The sequence below is a fragment of the Aphelocoma coerulescens genome, chromosome 2 (assembly GCF_041296385.1).
Source record: "Aphelocoma coerulescens isolate FSJ_1873_10779 chromosome 2, UR_Acoe_1.0, whole genome shotgun sequence".
Lineage (NCBI taxonomy): Eukaryota > Metazoa > Chordata > Aves > Passeriformes > Corvidae > Aphelocoma > Aphelocoma coerulescens.
In genome coordinates this window covers 151,960,379-151,981,634 of record NC_091015.1, presented here as the reverse complement: position 1 = coordinate 151,981,634, position 21,256 = coordinate 151,960,379, and the positions used below count along the sequence as shown (strand labels likewise).

The following is a 21,256-nucleotide window of genomic DNA, read 5'->3' as shown; positions in this document are numbered from 1 at the left end:
ATCTTGTGTTGGCTCAGGCATTTACCCAGTCACAAAGGAACTGCACCAGGAAGTGATACAAGTAAAAAACAAGCTTTTTTTTTTCCTCTTAGTGAACAGGAGACACAAGAGTTGAAGAGAACAGCAAGGTACATAGGGAGTGGCATATTGTTTCTTCAAGGAATAGAACAACTTTATTGTCAAAATAAAGCCCGATCTGTTGTCTTCTCAGGTACTTGTATGTTGAATAACAGTACCCATGCAAAGATCTACTTTTTTTCCCCTCTTACAGTATGTGCAGAGGCTTCACAGAGTTATTTGATTTCCTTTATATTTTTTATGCTGTATCCTTAATTTAATGCATTCTTATGATGGTATGAAATATTTTATTTTGATTGGTGTAGTCAATGTCAGGAAGACGGTATTTCATTGTTGCTGTTGAAAAAGGTGGTTAAATGAACTTCTTTTGAGGAAACCTTTCTGAAGCTGCTCTTAATTTCTTACCTTTCCTATGCTCAGGAGTATTGCAAAAGGAAACATTTGTAAGCCTTTTCTGAAGTTGCATGTTTTCATTATTCTGATAGTACTTTTTAATATGCATGAAGTTATTCTCATCTGGAGTCAAATGGATATTCACCAGCAGTTATCAAATAAGCAGTTATACATTGGATGGGCTTTTTACGTATATTCTCTACAGAGATAGGATTATATTATTTCACAAAGTCTTATCAACATTCGGAAACAAATTGAAAAGCAGTTCTCTTGAATCTTTATATGCAAGAACAGTACTCTGGTTTTCCCACCATCCCTCTTAGACAAAGATTTATTGACTACTGTTTTTGTGCTTCCATGGGTCTCTTTAATCCTCCTTTGATGAAACAACCCAGAGTGCTTCCAGTGTGGCTTATTTGTAACTCTGCTTTGAAGAAACCAGGTAAATAATAGTGTAGACCTGGGGGATTTTCTAATGAATACCTAAAAAGTGTAATAAAAAGTAACAAAAGTAACAAAGAAAACCAGAAGTCTCTTACAGCAGTTTCGGGGAAAAAAATAGAGGTAGAAAGATGGCTTGATGATTTAACAGGGAGCACTTTCAGTGTGCTTACTCCAGCAGAATACTGCACTGTTTTGATGTGGTCATTCGCTATAGTCTCAGGATGGCAATTGTTGGAGTAGTGAAGGAGACTGATTACTCTTGTCTTGACTGAAACATCAGTGACTGAACTTACAAGTGAGTTTTATGCTGCCTGAGCTGTATGGTGGGGGAAAGTGTATTAGAATAGCATAAAGCTCAAGACTAGGCAAGGAAAAAACACCCCAACCAACCCAAACCCCAAAGAATAACTAAACCAGAAAACATACAACTGCTTCATTTGTCATCCTAGAGTAATTAAAACTTTGCATTTTCTTTTCATATGTTCTGAGTCCTTGCCATGTTTACTTCATTCAGCAAAGTAAGTGGCATGTTGTGGGAGAACAGTGATCCCTGAAGAGATAATCCCAAATCACTCTCATTTCTAGATTCTAAATTAAAAATTTTAGTTTGTTTTGTACATTGGGTAAAATATGTGCATTCATAATTCCATCTTTTATGTCTCAGGCTAAAACAGCAAAAAGTATAATATTTTGAATACATGAATGAAATCCTTTGCATTTATTAATAAATTCTGACAAGATAAAATATTATTTATATGGGCCCTACAGGCTAATCAGAACTTCACAAACTCATGCTTCTTTTTGTGATTGTCCATCTGTTTTGCCTGTGAATATCGCATTAGGATATTTAGGGTGCAAATTCACTTGTGAAATGAATCAGTGACTAAAACAAACCATTAAACATCCTTTGAACCTGCTAATGCAATTCCATTATATTAAGGATCAACACAATGTCAAACTAGTGTCAGAACAATTTTTTATTATTATGTACCATTCAGTTTTCAGGTGACCAGTGACAACCCACAACAATCAATAAGAAATGAAAATAAACCAGTTATGTACATTTACTGTGTGTTTATTTGTGCTGCATACAGTAGACATGCAAAATGTCACTGTTAGGGTGGTCATGCTTTGGAATAGGTTGTCCAGGGAGGTGGTGGAATCACCATCGCTGTCGCTGTTTAAGAGGTGTCTGGATCTGGCACTGTGATATCATTTAGTGGTTTGGGGATTAGAGTGGTAGTGCTGGGTTGATGGCTGGACTTGATCATCTTAAAGTTCTCTTCCAACCTTGATGATTCTATGATTAGGTGATTTCACCTGACATTTTCTAATGTTTAATCACAATGAATGATAATATGTAAACCATACTTTTAATGGCAGCTTTATTTGGTTGTTTTGTGAGGCTTTTTTGTAGCCAACTACTTTTCTATCCTGTACTAAAAAGCTTATTATGAAGATATATCTTGATTGAGTGAACTCCATTCCTCTTTCTTTGCTAAGTAGACTTTTTGGATATTTATGTAAGAGTCCACAAGTAAGTTGGTGGCAGCTTCACATCTCTCCATCAGCCTTTTTGATATCCAGACTTGTGTCTTTGAAACTGCAGAAAAATTACCTACTGCACAGTACATACTCTTTCTTCCTGAAGCGTATAACACGGGTTTTGACATCTTTCATGTGGATATATTGCACTGCTGCAGAAATTCTTCTCCCCATTATTTTTTATGTCAGAGGACAAACTTTAACCATCATCTCTATTTTCTGAGCAAGAATGGGCTGTCCTGAATGTCCTAAAGGAAGTGTAAGGTGAAGGACTGTTTGAATAAGGCTTATTTTCTGTTTAGTAATTGACACTATGTCTTTCAAGAAAAAGAATAAAACCAATACTGAACTGAAATTTCCAACTTTTTAAAAAAACTTTCCAATCCTGTATAACCTGTAGAATCTGAGATTCAATCCCAAGATTCATGCATCTTTGCTTGTTTGTGTTTTGGTTATTTTTGAGGAGCATGTTTTCCAGAGAGTTAATTATAAAAGGGGATTTGTGTAATAAGGTGGAATTAAGGAAGTGCTACAGTGTTGAATGCAGTTTAAAGCAGAGTTCAGCTCCTGTGGGAAAGAAATGAGAGATGATTATGACAGAAGCAAAGGCTAACAGTCCTGAGAGTATTATTTTTTCATTTAGCTTTGAATTACAAATGAATCTACTAGCAAGACCTTCCACCAATTGTTAATGGATTTAAAATAGGTAGATGAAAGCTAAATTTATACTGAAAATTTCACTAACAATGAAGCTATAGCTTCGCTAGATGTGCTGGAAATAATTTTTATTACTGTCGTCTGTGCACCAGACATATATAGGCATAAACTGGAGTGTTACAGAAATGTTGCCATTTGGTTTTGGTGATTTTGGACACATGGTCCCAAAACTGTGAAGTAGAGCAGCACATTGTATTGCAATTTCAAGTATGTGTTGCTGTTTAGAAGTGATGCAAATTGAATTAAATAAAAGTCTGATCTATTTAATATAACTTTTCCTCTTAGTGTCTGCAAAGCTTGGTATTGATGCAGGAAAAGGGTAAAAGATGAACCTGGTGGTTTCAATAGCGTAGTTCAATTTACACAGTGGAGTCCAGATTACTTTGCAACATATCCTGTATTACTGGCCTCTGATTTTCCTTTGGCTTCACCTGGAAACATGGGACATAGATTTAAACTTTAGCAGCTTAGAATTAATGGCAGAAGTATTTGTTGTGGTCCTCAGATTGAAAACCATTTGATACAACCAACTGGGTCATTCAAGAGAATGCACATATGTGTTTTCCATTAAAAAAAAAGATCTAGGAACAAACACTGTGAACTGAAGTCTGCAACTAAACCTGAAAGAAATCAGAGTTCAGAGTAGGATGCTGTTGGGAAGAATAACATTTAGCCAGCTAAATAATAGGGGGATTTTTGATACTAAATCAAATAGACAGAAAGGAAGGTACTATTTAAACAGGTATATATATTTGTTTGCATTGAGATAAGCAAAAATAAAAATTATACAACATATCTTTGGTACTATATTTTAATATATATCTGAATTGAAAAGAAAAGGAAAAGACTAGTTCTGCCAACAATGAATGTTTAAGTAGAAGAGCAAGGTGTTCTTTGTATTCTGAAAGATTGGAAAATAGATACATATAAAAGACTATTTGATAAAAAGAAGGATTTAATTTATCTGGAAATCAATTGAAAGAGCAGAATGGCATTTTATAGGTACATTTAAATTTTTAGAAATAAGATTTTTGTTTCTTTTTTATGCAAAAAAAAAAAAGTATTTGTCTAAAAATATTCAGGATTAAGGCAGTTTCAAGGGAATTTTATTACTTTTTATGGGTAAATAGACATCAATACTAAGGAAAAGCACATCAGACATTACAAGACCTACCAAAACAACTTCAAAAGAGAAGTATTACGGCTGGTGATGGGGGTCAGCAGCTCTGACCCAGGAAGAGGTGACCCGTCCGGGGAGATGGTCCCGAAAGGAATCGCCTTCCCGAGGCCCAGTGTCTTCCCTCAGCTGCTGGCACAGGGGCCCTTGCAGAGACTGTCAGCTCTTTAGTGATTATCAGCTCGTGATTCCAGCTCAGCTCTGCAGGGCAGCCTCCAGGCCAAGCCAGACCAGAGAGAGACGAGAGGCTCGTGTGGCTGGTTCCGCATGGAAGGAGCTTTATTGTTGGTTCCCTCCGGCAAAGGGGAAAGCCAGGGACGAGAACCCTCTCTGAGAGCCACAGGGGCCAGAGGGCTTGCTTTTATAGGGGTACAGGGGATCGGTAAAGGACCAGTGGGTTACAGAGGATCTGGGATGGGTAGAGGCCAATGGGTTACGAAGGATCTGCACAGCTTCTCCTAAAGGATTGTGGGTCTGTCTTTTCTCGCCGTGACCAAAGAAGTGGTTGCCTTTCCAGGGAGTCCTGCTGGGCGACTGTGAAATCTCTTATCTCAGCAGAGATCCCTCCAGGGCAGGGGCTGGGCATACCCCACAGAGAAGGGGTTAACATAATCCGCAGGAGATCTGGCTCTATATGGGAGTGAATGTAGCAAGTAGATAATAACAGGCTATCCTATTTCAAAAGAAAGATATAAATCATAATAAGAGACCTTTAAAACTCCTGGTGCAGTCATAAAGATACACAGAGCAGAAAGAAATTTTTCAAAAGGTGAGAAAAGAACCACATGACTAATGAATAAAAGCATAAAATACTAAGAAGCCTTGAGAATACAGTAAGAAAGGCCATCACAGTTGCTGAATTACAATTACCAAAGGATATAAAAGAAAATGATGGAGAGAGCTTGTAACTACATTACAAATAAAGAGAAAACAAGAAAAATTGGTTCCTCAGAGAAAAGAAAATAAGAGGGCAAAGGACAGGGACATCTAGGAAGTTGTAATAGAGACAATTAGCTCTGACCCCTGGAAAAATAATGGACTAAGTGATGACAAATTATTCAATGAAAAAATATAATTCTTTTAGTAACCCATTTTTTTATTACAAACTAGCAGAAAAAAGACTTGTTGTTGCCTCTAAATATGTGGTGTACTTAATTGGGAAAAGGCACACAAAGAATAGTTACTGGTTACTCTCTGTAAGTCAGGTTGTGTTGCATCTAAAATAGATTAGATCTAGGCCCAGTAATGCTAAATATTTTTTCAGTATCTTGGATAGTGGAAGAAGAATTATGCACAAATATCATTAATGGAACTGAACTGTGGAAGGTTACAGGCTTTTTAAAGGACAGCAATATACTTCAAAATAATGCTGATAAATCAAAATTAACTTGAACATGTGAAAATTACTTCAGAGAAGTATAAAAAGCTGTAGACTAAATAAGGCATAGGAGTAAAATCAAATAAGGAATAAATACCCAGTCAGAGGACTAATTCTGATTAAATACATCAAGAAAACACAAAACAAATAAATATTCATAAGAAAAATTATTGAACAATGTGTCCTTGTGTGCACATGCTTTTATGTTTGCAAAAGTAAATTGTTGTTACAGTATATGCCCTGCATTTATGCAGGCACACAACCTTCGTAAGTTGCAGATAGGGTTAATAAAGATGCTGGAAAGGGCTGAATTCTTAATGAGCTGAAAAAAATGTGCATTGATGTTAATTTACAAATGTAAATGATATTTTATATTTATACAGCCTTTAAAACTGCATTAACAGTTAACACAAGTCTTTTCATGTTTCCTAATCAGGTATTTCCTAGTATATCTTGATAAAATAAATCAAAAAACCATTTGAAACCATCTTAAATCATCAGCTGGCATTGTAGCTCAGTAGGCCCAACATTTGTTCAGTGTGTCATGCTAGGATGGGTATTAAGGGTTGGGACTAAAGTATACTGGCACAGCTGTGGAGCCTAAGCTTGCTTTCACCTGCCCATGTCTGGTTATCTTTCTAATAATTAGATTCTTATAAGTCAATACTTTAAAGGTCAGTCTTAATGTGTAGTATGTGAATTAGTAACCTATTACATTTTATCAGTTACTAGATCTGAGTATTTGCAAACTTTTCAACTGAGATTTTTCAGGAAAGTCATTCAGAGTGCTCAGATAACATTATCTCATTACCACTAATCAGTAAAGGCATCATCTAAGAATTTAATAGATAATAGATTCTGATACAAGGTATTTTAAAACTGATATTTTTGTCTTTTTACTGCATAATTTAGAATATATCACTTTCCAGTCAAATGTCATGAACAAAGGTTTCTTTTGGCAACTTCAGTTTTTGCAGTAGTACTTTATTTATATGGTAAAGTAAATAAAAATCATTATTCCAAGGAACGTTTACTTAAAATCTGCTCCAGTCTGGGAAATCTGCATAACGAGCTGACTGTTCAACTGGAGCACCAGAATTCCCTTGAGTATAAGATATTTCATCCTAAAACCACAGAATATTGGTAAATTTTCTAAATTTTGTTCTCTAGCAGAGCTTTCATATTGTTAGTCAATATATTAAGTAATTCTAATAATTTTCTTAAAAATAAATATGATAATAAATATGTTGCATATAAAAGCCAGCATTATTAAGCAGGTCTACTTTGTTCATTTTTGGTGGCAGAGGGAGAGGCAAAGACGTGAAGATTAAGAACAAATTACATTTGCTTATACAACAAGGAAAAGATTGCTTTTACATTCTAAGGCACAAACATTTATTTAAAATGTTTTTTGTCTCTTTCAGCTTTAAATTGAAGACTTTTGAATCCAAGGTGTTTTTCAAGTAACCCAGATTGATATACCAAAATCAATTTGAAGTATTTTGAATTATCAATCACCTTTTGTTTTTTAATAATATTAGTTATCCACAATTTAAAGTAGACTATGGGATTTTACAGTATTGTGGAGAATCTTACACATTCTTTTTATTTCATAATTTCTTGTTGTATCATAGTTTTAGACATTTATTGCTCTTTAAATCTTTGGTACACCCTCTGTTAACGGAGAGTGTGATGTCTTTTTTGGAAAAGTTAAATAAAAAATATTCATTTCGGACACATGGTGTCAAATCATGGAGAGGTAAAAATGCTGTGTCATGGCTTGTTCACTGGCTGATTTACTGGAAACAGCAGGTGGCTAGCAGTTAGATCCATGCAGTATCCCAAAGCATATTCTCATCTCTGAGAGCAGCATTTACTTTTAGAAAAAAATAAATTATATTAATTGTGATTTTACACACACCTGTGTATTAAGAATTGACATAAATAATTTTTACACTTACACTTACTTATGCTTCAAATTAAGAAACAAAAATTCCAGGTCTCATTTTCCATAAGATTTGACACAAATGTTGCTTTTTAAAATTCTTTGTATAATATTTCTTTTTCTAAAATATATTAAACACACTGAAAAATTATGTCCTTGCTTTTTCTGGATATCCTAGTGTATGTAAACTCAATAATCAATATATTGAGTCAGCAAACTGTAGAATCCTTTACAACATGATCTCTTGTCAGTCAGTAGAGTTTGGCCCAGACTCTCTTTACACACACATTAGTTCATGTTTATCTACAGGGTTCAGTTCAGTGTCACACCAGCCTAGGTCTAGAATTGGAAGTAGTAAAGCTGCAACAATAGGAATCCTTGCTCAGTGCAATTATTCATGCTTTTGAGTGCATGAGTATGTCTGAATGTTTTTTCAGTTTGAAACACAGGATTGTTTTAACTCCAGCAAGTTAGCTATGTGGCACAAAGGGGAAGGACTGTGGGGCTCATTCATTCGGTATCTGATGTTCACATTGCATGCTCTCCAGTGGTTCAAACTGTAAAGCAGATGTGTGACATTCAGAACTCAGATTTAATGAGGTGCTTGGTGCTAACTTGAATATCTCAGAGGTGTTGCTCTTGATTGCCTAGCCATGCCAGTAATCTACAGAATATACACAGAATAGAAGAGGTCACTGATTCTGAGTAAAGAACAGAAGAGAGAACTTTAGTCACTAGTCTTGGGGGTCGGTAACAAAGGCATTTTTTTTGGATGAGAAAAGCAACTCTTCTAATTTTTAAAATTCAATATGTGTTTCAAAGATACAGGATTTAGTGCCAGAAAGAACTAGTGGATAATCTAGTGCCCCCTCCTGTAAAAGAGAGGCTTGTGCATTTCATTTGCTTTTCTGTGCTAATTAACAAAAAAAAAAAAAAAACAACCAACCAAAAAAAAAAAAAAACCACCAAAAAAAAACCCAGTCTCTCTTAAAAGTCCTAAGTGATAAAATACCCAACTCTCCTTCTTTTTTTTTTTTTTTTTTCCTAAATCTGCTCTGAGAGTTACACACCATTGTTGCAAAAATAGAGGAAAAAATGCACTTTGTATGTCTTTATTGTTGACTTCAGCTGCTGGTATTTTCATGTCTTTGTCAGGTTAGAGAAAGAGATCTTCAGTGTTTTTATACTACTTTTCTGAGAACAGCTTGCCTCACCATTGTCTTCACCACAAGCTGCAGGAGAAATTTCTCCAACACCCAAGGCACCAGCCCTGGTGTCTGCAGAGCTGTTTTGCTCACATATTCTCACTCCTCTCTTCCAGCTGCGATTGTGCAGCAGTCTTTCCCTCTTCTAAATACTTTATCCCAGAGGTGTTACCACTGCCACTGGTGGGCTTGTCCTTAGCCCGCAGTGGATCCATCTTGCAGCCAACTGGCATGTGTGCTGTTGGACATAGGGCAAGCTCCTAGCAGCTTCTCACACAAGCCACCTCTGTAGCCACTCCATCTACCAAAACCTTGCTACTAAAACCCAGCACATTCCTCCAAGTTTCACAGTTTCTGTTACAAGAGCCTCCTTTGACAAGGTCCCCAAAGGGAAACAATTTAGATTTTTAAATCTCACCTAGTCATATAAATAGAAACAGATCATGTGTTCTTAATTGTTTACTTTGGAGTTTTTTATTAGGAACCATCGAACTAGGAATTAGAGTCTAAAATCTTGTAAAGTGTAAAAGTAATTTCTCTCAAAATGAGGTGTTCTGCATGCATGCTGATAGTACTTGCCCAATCCCCTTCTCTCTTTTTAATTCTTATCTAACAGGGCTAAATGTGAACTATCCTGTCCCTTATTACTTAGATAATTTCAAAGGCTTTGTCCTTTGTTTTAAAAGCATTTTATTCCTTATATGTCTGTGAAGTAAAAGTGATGGAGGTGTACAATATCCACATTTAATTTTATCATAACATCTTAAAAATTCTCCAAACAAAAAATGTTAGAAAGGTTTCCCTAAATGCAGTCAGAGAACATTTGAATATGAATGTTACAACTACAGTAAAGAGAAGTATGATCAAGTACACAGAACAACAATAAATTCATAATGTTGTTTAAAGGAGATCTATTGTCATAGAAAGCAGTTTTAATGACTAGACCAGTTTAATTGGGAGATTTGAAGTCTATTTCTATCTAGGAGTACCAGGAGCAAGGTGGGAACAACTGGGAGCCAAGTGGGCCACATTTCCTATTTGCTCACCTGTGGCATGCAGTCCTCCAGTGGCTGAACACAGGTGTCACAGCCAGGGACTTAAAAGGCAATTGACAGCCTTCAATGTGGTGAGTGATAAACCAGGCCCCAGATCCCTCCAGGAGCCCAGTCAAACAAAGATGACCAAGGACAGAACTGGAGCAGTCTTAGGCTGAGCTGGAATGGGGTTCCTGGGTCCAAGGCAGAGGCATAACAGAGTCCCCAGGTAGGGCTAGTCAGGGTCAAGAGGGTGCCCTTACAGCCCAGGCAGTTTCTGATTTTTTCTTATATTTTTGTGGTTGAGAACAAAATATTGTCTGTGTTGGAAATTTTTAAAATGATTATTTTTATTATATAAAGGATGGTACAGTTTCTTGGTATTTGTCAAATACTTTGAAATGAAAGTTGTATAAAATTAGTGAATAAGAAATTTATTATCTTACGGATATAGTGAAGAAAGGGGAAAAATCACTACAGATAAATGCAATCCATTAAAAAGTTAAATGTCTAATGTTATAAATCCAGTAGAATTAGAAGGAGGCACAATGTTGGGTATATAGAAGAAAGTTCTTGCACAATATATAACTGAGAAAAATATTAATTCACCTTCCATATAAGGTGGAAAGTAAGGTGAATGGTTCTGTGAGTAATCTGCGTGGATTCCTTGACTACAATTATATTTAAATTATGCAGTAAAATGAGCCTTTTTTGGCAGATTTCAGTATCTACCTTGATAACATTTTAAAAGGGAAGAAACAAGAAGAAGTGAAGTCTTCAGAAAAAGATCACCTCTAGTTTGAATTGAACTGTTTAATGTTTATCCTCTTACTTTGTATTGGTGAGTTCTTTAAAGACATTTCAGGACTGTCTTATTATCACTCTTAAAAGATGAAATAGCATAACTGACTCAGACTTAAAATGACAGCATTTAGAATTTTTATTCTAATAAGGAACAACTCTTTTAAGATGTATTTGCATTTTGATTTAATATCTGAATATGAGTAACTACAGTGGCAGATACTCAGGAAAACTCAGATTCTAAAAGTACTTTTTCTTATAAGACCCATGGGGTTCTTAATTTTGCTGCAGAGTGGGAGTAATTTGACTTATATTTTAAACTTTATCACCATCCGGAGCTGCATACCAATTTCCTTTCATGCAGTACAGAAAATACAGTTAGAGTCTTTTACCAGTTTGACTACTGCGTACCTATATGAGGTTTTCATTTTAACTAGTTACATGAAACACTAAGGATTAGGGAAAGAAGTTAAATGAGATATAGCTTCATGGAAAAGTACTCTTTGCTCCCTATTTCTAGTGCCTCCAAGTTTCTTTAGTGTGAATCTGCCCATACTGATAGCAACGGATAAGTCAGTAAATATAACTTTTGCCCTATTACTGGGAAGCAGCCACAGGCCTTGTATCACCGTGTATTGATCTGACAGCTGGATTCTCTTAGGACTCTTCTGAAGTGTCTTGACCTGAGCTGTTTTTATCTTGTCTTTGTCTACTGGTCAAGTGACTATATGACTATCATGTATACCAAAGGTTTGACAACCCTAAGCAGTTGCTGTGCAACACACGTTGGGCCTCTGTGTTAATTGGGTCTTGAGAAGGCTGGGAACCAATGAGAAAAAAAAGATTCTGTTTAAGAAGCATCAGATAGCCTGATGATGATTCAAGAATGAGGAAGGAGAGATGTATCATGATAATCTCAGGATACTGGTCATACAATTATAGAATGTTGTGGGTTGGAAGGACCCGAAAGATGATCTAGTTCCAATCCCTCTGCTCTGGGCAGGGACACCATCCTCTAGACCAGGGTACTTGGAGCCCCATCCAGCCTGGCCATGAACACTCCCAGGGATGGGGTATCCACAGCTTCTGGCAACATGGTCCACCGCCTCACCATCCTTACAGTAAAAAATTTATTCCTAATATCTGATCTAAACCCACTCTCTTTTAGTTTAATGCCATTTTCCTTGTCCTACATGCCCTTGTCAAAGTTACTTTCAAACTTTTTTGTAGGCTCCCCTCAGGTACTGAAAGGCCACAGTTAAGTCACCTAGGAGTCTTTCCTTCTCCAGGCTGAGAAGTCCCAATTCTCTCAGCCATTCCTCATCCCTCTAATCATTTTCATGGATCCCCTCTGTACTCCAACAGGCTTATGTCCTTCTTGTGCTGGGCACTCCAGAGCTGGATGCAGCATTCTGGGTGAGGCCTCACCAGAGCATACTAGAGGGGCAGAATGACTCACAATAATTTTTTTTCCCCTTCTATTTGGGAAGAATGAAGTGCTGGCCTCAGGATGCTGAGGGACACTGAAAATTTGAACATAACACTAGAGAAAAGGGATAGATATTAGAAAAATTTCTTTAATTAAAGAATTTACTGTTAGTATAAGACTTGTAAATATTTAGACTGTTAGTCTGTTAAAGCATTAATTTGACTCATAATAATTTTGACATGGGGCTATTCTTTTGTGTCCCAACAAGATTTTGTGTGTAACAAGTACTATCACAGAACATCAAATTGTAGTGCAAGTGTAATATTTTTAAGTTTTTAGTTTGGTTCATTTATTAACACTTACCAGAAGGGCTCAAGAACAAGCTTCCTTCCTCTCTATTCAGGCAATACTTGTAGGTATAAAAATTTGTTATATAGAATTGAAAAGAAAACAGCTGGTTCAGAAATTGAATATGGCGACATTTTAAGAGAGGTAAATTATATAAGCCTCTCACAGGTAATGGTCCCAGTTATTCAGTTTGACTGTTACCCAAAGAAGTATTGGTAAGTGTAGTGGTTTGGTTCAAAATATCCATTACTTACTTATTTTCCTTCTGTGAGATAAGAATTTGGAGAAAGCAAAGCAGGCACAAAACTTAAAAGAATATAAAGAAGTTTATTAACAGATCTAAAAGAAAGAAGAAAAAAGTCAGACTAAACCTGCAGAACACTTCTCCTCCCCCTACCTTTCTCCCTTCTCCCACTGACAATGTAAAAAAACAACCCTAGAGATTTTTTCAGTCAGTTTGCCACCTCTATAATAATCTTGTTCAGTTCACTTAGGGAGAGGAGTCTGTCGTGCTCATGCTATGGAGACATCTCCACAAGAAACAACTCTCTCATGGCTTCAATGTCACAGCGAGACAGCCACCTGGGTTGGTTCTCTGCTCGCATGTGAAAGTCCCTTCCCTCGACTTACAGCTTTCCCCACAACTGTTTTCGAGGGTCCAATCTTGAGCTACTGGGGTACCATTTTAAGGTTGAGCTGTTCAGAAACAAAGGTTCTCTTCACCTATCTCTGGGAGCATCTTCAGTTCCAGAAACAGAGGCCCTCCTCCTGCCCTGGGAGCAAGGGTCTTCATCACTTTCATCTCTCTCTGTTCAAGCTTCTCATCAAATCACAGCTACTTCAACATTTGTTTATTTCAGCACAGGTACTTTTGCTCACAATTGCAGTTTGAACGCTCCACCCCCCATGCTTTCATGAAATTACAACGGGTACTCTGATATATCATAGTCTATCACCATAGCTTTACAACAGAATTTCAGCTTCTAGACTTGCAGCATCTCCTCTTTCTCCTCCCTCAGGGTTTCAGCTCTTCCTTCTTCACTGACTTTGGTGTCTTTATGGTGTTTTCTTCACGTGGCTTCACCTTTCCTTTTCGTTGGACTTGGGAGAGGATTGATGTCTGCAGGCTTCATCTGCTCTGGAGGAATTTTATAGCACTAAAAGGGTTCATCTCACCTGGGCCCCGCAGCTGGAATTCGCCTCTCACTGTTGGTCACATGATCTCTGCCGGGCAGCGGCCTCAGATGAATTTTCAGCCGCACTGGGTGGGGGGCTGGCCTGGGCGAGCTGCGCTGCAGGGCCGCCTGCACGGAGCAGGGCTGCGGGGGGACTGGCCCGCACTGAGGGGGCTGCGCCGGGTGTCCAGCGAGCAGAAGTGGCTGAGATCTTCAGCCAAGATGAGCCGCGGCCGAGCCGGCCGGGTTGCACCGAGCAGGGCCCAGCCTGGCCCCGCTGGGCCGCGCCGTGAGTCCCCAGTTACCTGTCCGAAAACCGGAAGCAAGAGAGGTTTCCCGGGGTTTGTCCATTCATAAATGTGGATCACAGAGGCGTGTCAAGCTTTTTAAGTGGCTTAAAAAAATTGCCAATATTCAAACTAGCCAGTTGATTGGTTCTGTTTGGTCATAGAGGAAGCTGTAAGCACCTCTTTGCAAGAGAATGCCTTTCGTGGCCGAAGCCCTCTTTACTAAAAAACTACCTCTTTACTAAAAACCCAAATTATACTAAACCATGAATACAAGTTGTATTCAATTTAGTTTTATTTAGATTAGTTGTTAAAGTAAGGGGAAGAAGTGTGCAGGGTTCCATGGGAAATGCTCAGATAATCACATTCATCTTTATACCTGTCCAGGGTCCTCCTCTCCAGCCAAGGCCCTCAGATTCGGGATTCTTGAAAGATACAGTTTGCTTTAACATTTGCAGGAAAAAAACATCCTAGGACAGCTATTGGTGTCCACCTTATCATAGCTTCTGGGCCACCAGGATCAGTGTCTTTGTGGGAGGCCTAAACTGCACAGCCTGCACCAGCTGGGCCTGTATCTTCTCAGTGGAGCGTTAAGACTCATCTGCCTCTGCTCTTTGTTGACTGCCCTGAGCTTGGTCCCATCAATTACACCAAGGAGCTGTGTGTGCAACTTGCCACAGCTTGTGTGCTAGAAAGACCTATGCGTTAACCACCATGTGCAGCCCAGGTGAAATTTAATACGTATTTATATTCTTTCTAAGAGCTGCTCAGGGAAATTGAGTTGTAAGTGTGAGGTCACTTTGTGTGTATTTGAATCACGTTTATGAAAAATTATTCCTTTTAAGACCCTGACATTTATCTGAAAATCAGCAGCTTGTAGTAGGCCTGCATGCAATCAGGACACAACAACACTGTTCATCAGTGTTATTTACTTATGTCACAAAGACTACGTGTCATAGGCTAGCAGTTGTGGGTTTAGAAGGCTCCTTTCCTCATACTGTATTATTCTGTCAAATCAAGAGATTATTTGGAAAACTTTGACATAGGAACATCTGGCTTTATAGGGTGCAATCAAATTCTGAAGTTAAAAAGTATTTCTTAATCTTGGCACTTTTCAACATTTTGTATCTCCAGTACTACAAACTTTCATTAATCATCACTTGGACTTTTATTCAGTCCTTAACGATCATACACAGGCTTCTCATAGAGTTGCTTTGTATGACAGTTACTTTACTCCAGAATTGAACTTTTTGCAGCATTGCAAAGGCAAGACAAAGCTTCCACATATTTCAACACTGACATTTTTAAAACACTTTTTTTCGGTCTTTCAGACATCATCATGTAATTGACAAAAAGAGTCAAAGGGTGAATTATTTTTATCCCTCTAGATGAATAACTTTAAAATTAATCAATATATTATTAAAGTCCTTTACAGAACAAGTATTTTTTTCAAGGTTAAATAATGTAGAACTTTTTTTCCTCTTCTTTCCAAACACTCCCTTATTTAAGTTTTCATTTTTTGTTTTATAAATTAGAAATCAGTGTTTGCAGTGAGGTTTCAACCTAAACCCTTAGTTTAGTTCTAAATAGCTCATGAGGCTAAATTTGAAGAGTGATAATTTAGTGTTATAAAAAAAACCCCAGCTTTTTGTCATTCATTTGACTGCAGTTCTGAGATACGGAAACAACAATTAATATAGTTTCAAATTTCTGAGTGTCCTCATTCTTAGATACATAAAATGCTCAGTCCTGCTATAGATATTGCAGGGACTGACCAGAGGAATTAGGTCTCTTGCTAACTTCACAGCCACTTAAAACTCGGGTTATACATTAACCTCAAACTGCTAGTAGAGTGTTAGATTTCAGACACTTTTCTTTTGGACATTTTTCCTTTACTCTTCTAATTAATATTTATCATTGAGAAGGAGATTGTTTTAGGAAGAGAAGACTTTTTCTTCTTTCCTCTTTAAAGACTGAATTATTACCCTTTAAATTCTCCTTGGAATGATGTGTTCTGCCATTCCTTATGACTGGACATTGAACTATGACAATGCAGAAGAATAACCCAATCCTCTTTTTTTGTTTTCTTTATTTATATGCTTGTTTTATTTCCAAAGTAATCTTTCTCTTCCTATGTTATTTCTTGTTTTCATGATTTGAAGACTCATCTAGAAAACTTCTTAGTTTGATATTGTAATTACCTTTCAAGTTAGTCTCTTTTCTGAAGCCAGTCTGTTATCTCACAAAATGGACAATTCCTTAATCATCCAGGGAATTAATGACTTGAGTGTACTGACTGCACACACAAGAGCAGCCCTGAGGCAACTCAAACCTGCAGTTTGAGTTTCACGCATACAATTAAATGAAAACTTCAACTTACGTAAAAGTTCTATAGCTTCTGTCACAGAGATGTCTCATTTAGTCTTTTTCTGTAATACAGATATACCAATATTATACATGTTAATACTGCATAAATGTAAGATGCAATTTAAATTCTAGGGAAACCACATGTCTTAAAATACTGACTTTATATTGGAAATGCTTCACTGAAGCAAAATTTGCAGCCAGTTATCCATTTTGTTGACCTTTGTTGTTATCCAAAGATAACTGAAAATGCCTATTAGCATTTAATATTTATTTGATAGCTTAAAAAATTCAAACCTTGAGTTCTCAGACAGCAATAGATTTTGTAAGAAATACAAGAAGTTGGTGGAGCTTTTTTTTTGCTTTTTGACAATATAGGTCAGAGCAGTGTCCTTGCTTCAAAATGATTTAATATAACTTGGATAGAACATTTCCATGAAAAAAAAAACAGTACCCAAAGCTGTCATGCAACAGACATTCACATCTATAATGACTGCCATTAAGACCCATTAATCTCTCATCACTGAAATTGGAAACATAAAAAATATTGATATGCCTAGTCATACAAAATACTTAACTCTTTTAGTGCTTGACCAAAGGATTAAGTTGGGTTAGTGTCTGAACTTCATTGTAAACATCATACAAACTGGGTTAATGGAACAGGGGGGATATGTTAACTTAATCATTAAATCCCTCAGGATCTTCCAAATCTAGTAATGTATTAAATATTCAGTTGGCATCAGGTTTGCTTCTCTCGTGTGCAGCTGGTTGTTTCTAAACAGATCTGGATTTATTAAATGAGAGACCTGAGTTTTAATCTTGAGCCCTTTATTCTGCATTGTGGGGTGGATGCTTTGCAAAAGAGGTTTATTATGAAGCTTGCTACAGGAGTTGTTGCTTTATGGGATCAAGGCAGTCATGGAGAACAAAGGAATGGATGCCAGACATCTTTGCTAATGTGTATATGTTGTATACACAGGAGATACAATAATCTGCAAGTGGTTAATACTTCAAATTTATATTTAATACAAGTACTGCCTAATTTAAGCAAAATTTAATCAAACCAGATAGGTCATTGATCAGGTACTGTTCTTTTGGGCATGTCTTTCCTCTCTTTTCAAAGCTACTCTCCTTTGTAGTGTATTATGCTGTGTAAGTATTAAGCCCCAGTAGCACATACATGAACATGCATAGGCCTTATCAAAATGTGTGATAATTTGCCCTTTTTTAATCAAAGCTTTTTTATGCAGTAGTTTTATTTCAACATGCAAATAATACCAATGAGAAAGAAATCACACAGCTGCAGTTTGCATCAAAACAAGCATTTAGGATTTTTTAGTGCATGTATATGAGTAATGAGATGTAGGTATGCACTTAGTCATGCTAAGATGTAAGTCTTTGTTATCCTAAGGCTTTGGTAGTATTACATTGGGTTTCAGCACTCTTTATAGATGTGGTAGCAACCTCAATTTTTTTTTTTCCATTAATTCCACTTCTGCGAATCTCCTAGCATGTGAGGAAACATAGAAAATATATGCTTAATTTAAAAGTTTTAGGAAAAAGCTTTGCTGTTTATTTAAAAAAAAAGCAAAACGTTTTATCGGTTTGGAATATATTTGGGCATATTGAATGCCTAAATTAAGGCCTGCATTACATCATAATAATCAATGTATTGACAATTGTGACAATTGGTGATAATATGTTTGTAAGAACTGTAGTTTTAGATGATTTTTAGAAATTAAAGCTGGTTTGGTACATGAACAAGACAGGAATGTTTAAATTACTTGTCAAGATTGTAGCTATCTGACGGTGTACATTTCAAATATTAAAGTAAATGTATAGTGTTCCTTCTCTGGAAGAAATAGAGGATGTGCGCTATGATATTAAAAAAGAAAACACACCAAACCTGAATTCCACCCCTTAAGGTGGCAATTATGTGTTAGAATTTTGAGGGCAAATGAAATAATAATTGACTTCACTGGATCAGAATTAGCCTAAAGCAGATTGTTTTTTTTAATTACTACCTAAATAATGTATAAAGGAAGGGAAAGGAGGCATGCTGTTTTAATGAAGTGCAAGAAGAACGAAATTTTGATTCTCAAAAATGTTAGTCCCTTATTTCTTCTGTAAACTGTGGTTTATACACAAAGCAAATAAAGCACATAGATGGGAATTTCACTGGCATATCTACATGCACAATCTTACACTTCTACAAATCCCTTGTTTAGCGACAAAGGTGCATTGTTTCAGTAAGCGCTTCTTTTTTCAAATACATTTTGCAGTAGGTAAAAGTCAATGCTGTTGACTACACATAATGGTAAGATAATTTAAATCTCTGGTTCACAGCCAAGATTCTCCATGAACATTTTTAAGAGTTTATGAAAGACAGCTGCAGAAGGGAAGCCTACTCTCTGTTGACTGAAATTTACTATGCAGGATTCTGTGCAGCTTGAGAGGGAGCTACATCTTCTGAAATATAAAAGAACATGAGACAGCTGCATTTCCTTTATGGAAGATATAGTGTTTTACTTTGAATTTTAGGAAAATATTGTAGATGATGCGGCATAACTATGCTTGGAATAGCAGCTGACACAGAAGTAGGTTGGGCTGCCAGTGGGTTACTGTAATGGTGAACAGCTTTATAATTTGCTGAGAAGATAAATTGACATGAGAAAAGGGGCAGTTATATCAGCAGAATAAATTTTGTCCGCTAACAAATCTACTTTCTGGGGAGAATACCATAGAAACAATGAACTGTAAAAAATCAGATTGTAGAAACTGTGAATTTAATTAGAGGTTAGCATAGATCTAAGGATAGATGTGTTAATAAATACCTGATTTGATAGGTAAACTAGATTTTTAGCTATTTTAGAAACAAAATTATTCTTTTACTGTGAGCTTATTTAAATGTCTAGGGTGACATTTTCTCACGCCTCGGAAAATAAACTCACAATTTATTTTTCACATGGTTTTGTGATTATTAAAGAGAAACCTTCTTATAGGCATAATATATATGAGTCAAAATAGGTGTTAAGAAATATGTTTTACAGCCTTATTTTATTACAATTGTTCAGTAAGACATCTTCCAGTAAAATGTTTATTCTAAAATATGCAAGCAGTGAAAGGTTGTTGCCTCTCTCTCTGTATTGCCTAACAATTATTTATAGAGTGAGAATTTAAACAAAAGAACTATTTCCTCTTGCATCATTAGGTAATATTATTGTACAGAGAAATAGCTGTGCCTAAAAGGATACCTAAACCTCTACCTTCCAAAAAACAAGCCTCAAATTAAAGTATGTAGCAACTAAAGCCACTTTTGTCTGTTAGGAAGTGTGTTTCATTCTAAAATTCATCATGAAAATGCAGAAATATTTGATGTTTTCTAATTGAAAGGTGTAGACTTCTGCCTCTTACATTTTATACATATTCTAGATCAGTTCTGACTTTAATCGGTACAGAGCAATGTGCATTCACCACATCCTGTTGCAATCTAATAGCACTGGGGTTTTTTTTGTTTGTTTGCTTGGGTTTTTTATTTAAATTCATCATCAGGATTGCTTGGATCTAGGATTTGAAGTCAATTTCATAAGCTTAAAAAATTTAGATTCTATGTGTCGTTCAACTGAAATGAACTGGATAACTAATGTGTTTCCACAGTATAAAAGCATTATTTTGCAAGTATTTAAAGGAGTTTTAATAGACTGTGGTGTCAGTCAAGCCTCTTGTCATTTATGTAAGTGCCTGAGGGAACAAGGGTGCTAGTACAGTTTCAGAAATTTGGAAAGTGATCTTAAACATGTTTTGTTTTGAGGTAGAGTGGGTGGGAAAAGATGAAAAGAACCTCTAAACTGTTATTTCAGAAGTCTTCCTCACAGAATAGTACCTATACAAGCTTATTAGTTATTTATTTAAGTAAGGTTTTAGGTTTTATTCCTCTTAAAAAAATCACTTCAGAATTACTTGATTTATTATGAATAGAGTTTTTCTCAAAATAAAATAGGAATCCTTGGTGTCTGAACATAAAATGGCACCATTGTTGGCTAGTATTTTATTTTAATTACAGGAAGAGTTCTTTTTATAAATAAATGGAAGGACTAAATGGTATGTTGACATCCTGAAGATGTGACTTATCTTTCTGTTTTTAGTGGGAAATATATCTTGTATTATTGGCTTGATGGAAGATTTTTCTATCTAAACTTTATTCACCTTCTTTATAACATGACATCTCATCTAAAAATAAAATAAAAAAAGAAAACCCCCACAAAAACCCCCAAACAAAAAAAGAACTTAAATTCAGACTTCCTTAATGAGCAAGTCAAGATGAAAGACTACTATAATTGGAGCAATATCCTGATGCTAAAAACCAAAACAATAAAAAATCCAGGTAATTTTCTGTACTGGGTCTAACGGCTCGTAGTTAGTTTTTTTCATAGAAGCCCATATGGTGCTGTAGTTTGGATTTGGGATTAAACCAGAGTTGATAGCCCAACTATATATTGGCTACTTCTGAGCCCTGCTTGCGCAGCATCAAGACTTTATTTTCCCCCTCCTCTGTCCCCACAGTGAGTAGACCAGGCATAGGCAGGATACTGGGAAGGAAAAAAAACTAGACAACAAACCCAGATTGACCAAAAGGATATTTCATACCACGTAACTTATGGTAAGCAATAAAAAAATTAGAGGGGCTGAAAGACAGCTGCTGATCATTGTTTGGAGACCATTTTGATTGATCTATTTGTGGAATATGGTGAATGATTGCTTTTGTATCACTTCCTTTTTTCTCAACTCTTCACTTATTAAACTGTCTTTTGAAGAGTCTTTCTTGCTTTTGCTCTTATTGTTCTTTCCCCTTACAATTGCTGGGGACAGGGAAGGGAGGGAGAGAGCGGCTGTGTGGTGCTTCGCTGCTAGCTGGGGTCAATCCACTAGAATTCCC

General features: G+C 36.4%; 1 protein-coding gene across 3 annotated transcripts in view; it reads left to right on the top strand.

Moving 5' to 3' along the window:
- Positions 1-21,256, top strand: part of CSMD3 (CUB and Sushi multiple domains 3) — a 613,476-nt gene that overhangs the window by 198,477 nt on the left and 393,743 nt on the right. The gene's annotated exons all lie outside the window — the stretch shown is intronic.